Source organism: Rutidosis leptorrhynchoides, chromosome 9 (genome assembly GCF_046630445.1).
Source record: "Rutidosis leptorrhynchoides isolate AG116_Rl617_1_P2 chromosome 9, CSIRO_AGI_Rlap_v1, whole genome shotgun sequence".
In the NCBI taxonomy this organism is placed as follows: domain Eukaryota; kingdom Viridiplantae; phylum Streptophyta; class Magnoliopsida; order Asterales; family Asteraceae; genus Rutidosis; species Rutidosis leptorrhynchoides.
Window position 1 is genome coordinate 335,762,866 of NC_092341.1, and position 8,812 is coordinate 335,771,677.

Consider the following 8,812-nt stretch of genomic DNA (forward strand, 5'->3'; position numbering starts at 1 on the left):
GAATCATGACACGAAAACAAGTTCAAGTAAGATCATCACTTGAAATAAGATTGTTATAGTTATAGAAATTGAACCAAAGTTTGAATATGATTATTACCTTGTATTAGAATGATAACCTACTGTAAGAAATAAAGATTTCTTGAGGTTGGATGATCACCTTACAAGATTGGAAGTGAGCTAGCAAACTTGAAAGTATTCTTGATTTTATGTAACTAGAACTTGTAGAATATATGAAGAACACTTAGAACTTGAAGATAGAACTTGAGAGAGATCAATTAGATGAAGAAAATTGAAGAATTAAAGTGTTTGTAGGTGTTTTTGGTCGTTGGTGTATGGATTAGATATAAAGGATATGTAATTTTGTTTTCATGTAAATAAGTCATGAATGATTACTCATATTTTTGTAATTTTATGAGATATTTCATGCTAGTTGCCAAATGATGGTTTCCACATGTGTTAGGTGACTCACATGGGCTGCTAAGAGCTGATCATTGGAGTGTATATACCAATAGTACAAACATCTAAAAGCTGTGTATTGTACGAGTACGAATACGGGTGCATACGAGTAGAATTGTTGATGAAACTGAACGAGGATGTAATTTTAAGCATTTTTGTTAAGTAGAAGTATTTTGATAAGTGTATTGAAGTCTTTCAAAAGTGTATAAATACATATTAAAACACTACATGTATATACATTTTAACTGAGTCGTTAAGTCATCGTTAGTCGTTACATGTAAGTGTTGTTTTAAAACCTTTAGGTTAACGATCTTGTTAAATGTTGTTAACCCAATGTTTATAATATCAAATGAGATTTTAAATTATTATATTATCATGATATTATCATGTATGAATATCTCTTAATATGATATATATACATTAAATGTCTTTACAACGATAATCGTTACATATATGTCTCGTTTAAAAATCATTAAGTTAGTAGTCTTGTTTTTACATATGTAGTTCATTGTTAATATACTTAATGATATGTTTACTTATCATAGTATCATGTTAACTATATATATATCCATATATATGTCATCATATAGTTTTTACAAGTTTTAACGTTCGTGAATCACCGGTCAACTTGGGTGGTCAATTGTCTATATGAAACATATTTCAATTAATCAAGTCTTAACAAGTCTATAATGTTGAGTCTCGAAAATTTTGGAACTATATTCATATAACCAATTACCTCCGACTGTCCCCGATGATTCACGAACCATTGTTTGTAAATATGTGGATATATATAAATATGTGTATATATATTAATACATGAGTATATAATAATTTGAAATTTTAAAATATAATTTAAACATCAGAATTAAATATGCAAGATAAGATATAAAAATGATTAAGTGTAATTTACAAATGAAGTTATATATAACATATATGATTATTATAGTATATATGATTATTATAGTACTGTATTATATATATAAAATGTATAAATAATAAATAATCAATATTAATACCATTGTAGTATGATTATTATAAGGTATAAATGTTATGTTAATAATATGAGCATTACTTTCAGAATCATTAGCAATATTATAGTATGATTATTATAAGGTATAAATGTTATGTTAATAATATGAGCATTACTTTCAGAATCATTAGCAATATTAATACCATTGTAATTAATAGAAATATTATTATCATGACCACTACTAGTAATTAAAATTATTAAAATTATCATCATGGTATTAATATTATCATATTATCATTTTTTTTTATTAATAGTCTTTATCAATAATATTATTAGTAACAATATAACTATTTGTATTATTAATAGTATTAATATAATTATAATAGTTAAATATCAAAAATAAGGAAATTAGATATATACGTATACATATATATATATATATATATAACTAAAATATGAAAATACAGATACATATATAAATATAATATATATATATATATATATATATATATATATATATATATATATATATATATATATATATATATATATATACATCTATAAAATACTGATACAGATATATTAATGCATATACAAATTTATATATGTTTAGATATATAAATACTGATATAAATTCCAGGATAATACAGATGTATTTACAACTATAAACAGATATAGTCAAATATGCGTAACAGGTTGTAATCTATCATAATCAGAATGTTTATTAATATTTTTTTTACTCTCTGTTTACATGTGAGGATATGTCGATTTCTTTTCAATATAAACCATCAATTGAAATCACGTTATCAGATTTATTTTAGTTCAAACGTTTCATCTTCTTTCTCAATTATCATTCATAATAAATTCAATCTGGCGAATTATTGATCGAAAATATTAAAGAAAAACAGGTATATTCGCTGTTCTTGAACTTCAAATTACAAAAGCTCAATTTCGTATTAAATTACAAAATCCATAAATGTAGATATGTTTAGAATCTTATATTTAAACTACTGATAAGTTTTCAGTATCCAATTTGTTCTATTGATTATGAATTACGAAGTCAAAGTTTTTGATTTAAAAAGTCAAACCTGTGTTCATCACGAAATTTGAAATCGTTCCAATGTTTTCTGTCAAATTGATGATTTATAAAGATTATAGGAACTATTTGAAACAAATTTGGTGTTGCAACATTTGTCTAAAACTTCCTAAAAATCAAAATCACAAATTTTGTTTATATATTTTTTTCTTTCAACGAACTGCTGCAGAAATCGTATATATATATACATTTTTTTTTATATTTTTTGTTTGTTAATTATTCTAAACATCCATTATAACTCAGTACGTTCCATTAATATTTACTAAAAGCAACGAAATATATTTTGGAATGGGTTCAGGGATTTAGTAGTCGACTTTAGGATTTTTGGGTGAAGAAGAAATTATAACAGAGTTATATCGGGTTAAATAGAATTACTCAAAGTGTTATAACAAAAATGCAAGGCAGTCGAATGGTTTGAGGTGATGTTGGGTGAGCGGGAGGTCAAGGGTTCGAACCCGGGCTAGTTCAGTTACATTTTTTTTTTGGGAGCTTATCTTAGTGAGGTAGTTCCTTATTATACTTACTATTATTATTACTATTATTTTTTTTATTTGTTATTATGATTATAATTATTGTTATGGTTATTATTATTATTATTATTATTATTATTATTATTATTATTATTATTATTATTATTATTATTATTATTATTATTATTATTATTATTATTATTATTATTATTATTATTGATATTATTGGTATTATTGGTATTATAACTATTATTATTATTATCATGCTTATAAATATTATAAAATTATTATCATTAGTATTATAGTAATTATTATCATTAATATCATAGTTACAAGTATTATAAGTACTAATAAGATTATTATTATTATCATGAAAATAATAAAATTTATTATTATTTTCATTAATATTAGTATTAGTATCATTTTAGGATTATTAGTAACAAAAGTATTTTTTATTAAGATTACCATTAGTAATAAGATTGTTATAATTAGGATTATTATTATGATTGTAGAATTATAATTATTATTACTCATGTCATATTTATATTTATAAGTATTGAAGACGTTATTATCATTTGTATATTTTTATATAAGTATTATTAACATTATTATTAATCTTATCATTTAGGTACTATGAGTATTATTATGATTACGCTCATTAATGTTATTATTATTTTAATTAATATTAGTATTGATATTATTTTTAAACATTAGTATTATTAATTAACATTATTAAACTTTTCATTTAAAAACTGTTATTTACATTTGTATAAGATTTATTAATAAAAATATCATTAATATTATTCTTATGATAATCATTAATATTATTATCATTATTATTAATACTAGTATTATCATTATTATTATTACTACTAATATTATCATAGTATTTTATAATTACTATTCTTAACAAACAAATGAAATATAAATAAAATATTTAATACATATGACATAACAAGATTTATATTTTTAAATATATATAAAATTAATATATTTCAATGATGAAATATAAAAGTTAAGAATATAAAAATTATATCACTAATAATAATATATATTTGTTCGATTACGATTATACGTTTTAATATTTACACAAATGATATAGGTTCGTGAATCCGAGGCCAACCCTGCATTGTTCAGTTGTTCAATATAGTCATATGTATTTTTACTACAAAATACATTAGGTGAGTTATAGTCCCACTTTTAAAATCTAATATTTTTGGGATGAGAATACATGCAGGTTTTATAAATGATTTACAAAATAGACACAAGTACGTGAAACTATATTCTATGGTTGAATTATCAAAATCGAATATGCCCCTTTTTATTAAGTCTGGTAATCTAAGAATTAGGGAACAGACACCCTAATTGACGCGAATCCTAAAGATAGATCTATCGGGCCCAACAAGCCCCATCCAAAGTACCGGATGCTTTAGTACTTCGAAATTTATATCATGTCCGAAGGAGGATCCCGGAATGATGGGGATATTCTTATATACATATTGTGAATGTCGATTACCAGGTGTTCAATCCATAAGAATGATATTTTTGTCTCTATGCATGGGACGTATGTTTATGAGAAATATAAATATGAAATCTTGTGGTCTATTAAAATTATGAAAGGATTATTTATGTTAAACTAATGAACTCACCAACCTTTTGGTTGACACTTGAAAGCATGTTTATTCTCAGGTATGAAAGAAATCTTCCGCTGTGCATTTGCTCACTTTAAAGATATTACTTGGAGTCATTCATGACATATTTCAAAAGACGTTGCATTCGAGTCGTCGAGTTCATCAAGATTATTAATAAGATAATTATAATTAGATATATTATGAAATGGTATGCATATTGTCAATTTTCGATGTAAGGAAGTTTGTCTTTTCAAAACGAATGCAATGTTTGTAAAATGTATCATATAGAGATCAAGAACCTCGCGATGTAATCAACTATTGTGAATCGTTTGTAATCGATGTGGACTTTGTCCGGATGGATTAGGACGGGTCCTTTCAACGTGATTATATTACAGTAAGTCATGCTGAGTTTCTAAATGGAACGTGATGATTCACAGATCATAATATCATCATGTGCCATGTTATGCGACTCTTGTATTCTATTTTACCTCTAAAATATCAAGAAAATATTTCTTGATGATTCGACCTTTTCCAAGGTATTCTAGTAATTTGACAAGTCAAGATCGTGCCATCACAATTTCCTTCCTAGAACATTAACAATGTTCATTCTGAAATTCATATCTGTGAATTCTGGACCATTACAAGCGGTGCTTAATCGCAAGAAGAAGAAACAAAAGGACAAAACTCAGAAATAAAAATTGGGGTATAAATTGCAGCAAATAAAAGAGAGCATTAACTGTTAATGATAATGATTATAGAAGACAGAAGTAGAGACTTTGAAATATAAGGGAACATATAAAGCCCAACGATAAATCAGAAATTATAAACCATATATATCGATGCATATAGCAATATAAAGACACGGGAGAACTAGAAACACTATAAACCCAAGAGTATAGTAGAAGTAAATAGATTCTTTCGGCGGTAGATGAAAAAGAAGAATGACCGATATGAAAGTTAGAAGTATATCGAGAATCAGAACTGGATGGAGCATATTTATGAATACTTTAAAATATGACTTGAGGGGGAAAGAATAGAAGGTGATGAAACATAACTAGGAACTTAGAAATCAACAGATTTAACTCACACAATGGCGGAATAAGTGAATCAAACCCTCTAGTGAATAGGTTAATTTTTTTTTTTTGAGTAATTTAGTTAAACCACAACTAAATCAAGTGTGATTAGATCAACACCTAGAGCTATTATTCACCACCTGGGTGATTTGGACTGACAGAAAATTGGAGGAGCTCACTAGATCTGAGTGTGTGTAACAAATGAGAGGCTTAACCTAAAATTGAAGAACATAAGACTTTATATACCCCTGTTGTTGACTCACCCATACGATTCATTCATCACACGTACGAGTTGGCTTCATCAGCCGTACGGGTGATCACTCACTCGTGTCTTCTCATTTAGGTTGTAATTGTGACTTAGCTCAGCATCAGCCGTACGTATGAGCCTGTCAGCTGTACTAGTGAGGCTTCACTCGTACGTCTGACTAAGTCTAACATAGTAAAACATCTAAATCTCGTTCCTGCAGTTCCTGTAACCACATACAAACACGTATAGGATAATAACGAGCAATCATGGTGGCCTGTAAACTGTTGTACCTGCAATGGACGTGGGTAGATGTCTAGGAACTTGCATAAAATGCATCAACAGAAGGTGTGAGTTGTAAGGAAACGAAGGAGGTGAATTTATAAGAAAATCTCCGACAGAACAATTAAAATGGACGATCGCATTTAAAGCGGATCCTAATTCCCTTGATTACCGGATAGTCAAATCTTATTAAGAAGATTTTCTTCAAATCCCTTGAAATCTGGGAATCAATCATATCTACGTCAAATGATAAGATGAATCTACACTTACTCATTTCACTCTTCTATGTTAGCTTCATTCGTACTCTTCATATAAATGGATTGTTTATCCAAATTATTCGCTGATGATAAAACTCTAATTTTCAGCCCGTATGCATCATAAAAACATACTTATTATCATTCACGACCTTTCCACTCAAATTTCGGGACGAAATTTCTTTAACGGGTAGGTACTGTGACAACCCGGAAATTTCCAACCAAATTTAAACTTTAATCTTTATATGTTTCTGACACGATAAGCAATATTTGTTAAGTTAAATTTCAAGAATTTTAAACTATGTTCATACATTCATTCAACCTCGGCCAAGTTCCAACGATTCACGAACCATTAAACGAATATGATTATATATGTATATGTATATATATATTATAACTTGAAACGTAAACAAAATATTAGATTAAATACTTTATATGATTGTATCTGTTTCAAAATGTTTATCAATGGAATTAGAAGATAAGATCAAATGATTGAATTATCAGATATATTGAATTATGATTACAAGTCTCTGTTGAAAGGCCCACGTTGATTTGAGAAATCTTTCCATTTTAACAATATTCGGAAAATGGTAAAGTGATTTATAAATAAGAACAAATTGTCAATCATTGAGAACTAGACAAAGGATAGTGGAAGATTGAATCTCATAAAGACTCGGTTGATCTATTTAGTTCTAAACGTACAAAAACGTTTTTAGTTTAAAAAGAACTTTATTATTAAAACGTATATAACTTTTATAAATATCTAGAACCACTTTTGACAACTCATTACTTAACTAGTATGATAAAGATAACGATATTTATATTTTATTTTATATATATAACGATTTAAATTAATATTATATATATTTATATGCGTATTATACGTACATAGTTTTATACTTTTACTATACTTAAACTTTACCTTTACTTTATTTTTACTTTACTTTAACTTTAATAATTCACTTTAATAATTCATACTTTAATGATTCACTTTAATAATTCATACTTTAATAATTCACTTTAATAATTCAAAAATCTATTATAAATAGAATTCAATAGGTTTCATTATTTCATAGAAACTTGAAAATATTATTCTCCAAACTCTCTCAATCGATTTACATATATATATTTACTCCGTATTATTTCAAGATATTATTAGTATACATAAAATATTACGACGGAGTGCTGTCCGAGTGATTTCGAAATTGTTTTTCGAGTGGGATAGGATTAAGGAAATTATGGGTTATAGCTATGGAGGTGATTGAGTATGGTTCATGGGTATGCTCGTGAGGTCAATATAGTGTTTATCATTTCCATTGCGTCTACGTACCTTTCCTGCAATATTGAATCTCAATATTGATACGTGAGTACTCATAATTTAACTTTTACATACTAATAGTGTATCCCTGACTAGTGCTCGAGTATTTAGGATTATGCATGCTTGTACTTTTAATATTGCCCTTAGACAGGTTAGGTTGAATGTTGAATTAGTTACACTTGCGGTTGAGATATGGTATAAGATATGCATGTCCTTGGAAAGCTAGCGAAAAATTAAGAACTTTTCCTTTAGATATCGAATGGTTTCGATGAACGGATTAGAAGTTATAATCAATTGAATTTTCGATATTTTTATTAAAAATGATTATTATTATTATTATCGTCGTTCTAGTTTTATCTTATTTTTATGTTATTATCTTTATCAACAAAAGGGATTTATCATTAAAAATTGTTATTTTTTTTATTATTAATATTAATATTAATATTAATATTCGTAACCCTTAATATTAATATTCGTAACCCTTAATATTAATATTAAGGGTTACGAATATTAATATTAATAATAAAAAAAATAACAATTTTTAATGATAAATCCCTTTTGTTGATAAAGATAATAACATAATAATAAGATAAAACTAGAACGACGATAATAATAATAATAATAATCATTTTTAATAAAAATATCGAAAATTCAATTGATTATAACTTCTAATCCGTTCATCGAAACCATTCGATATCTAAAGGAAAAGTTCTTAATTTTTCGCTAGCTTTCCAAGGACATGCATATCTTATAACTTATCTCAACCGCAAGTGTAACTAATTCAACATTCAACCTAACCTATCTAAGGGCAATATTAAAAGTACAAGCATGCATAATCCTAAATACTCGAGCACTAGTCAGGGATACACTATTAGTATGTAAAAGTTAAATTATGAGTACTCACGTATCAATATTGAGATTCAATATTGCAGGAAAGGTACGTAGACGCAATGGAAATGATAAACACTATATTGACCTCACGAGCATACCCATGAACCATACTCAATCACCTCCATAG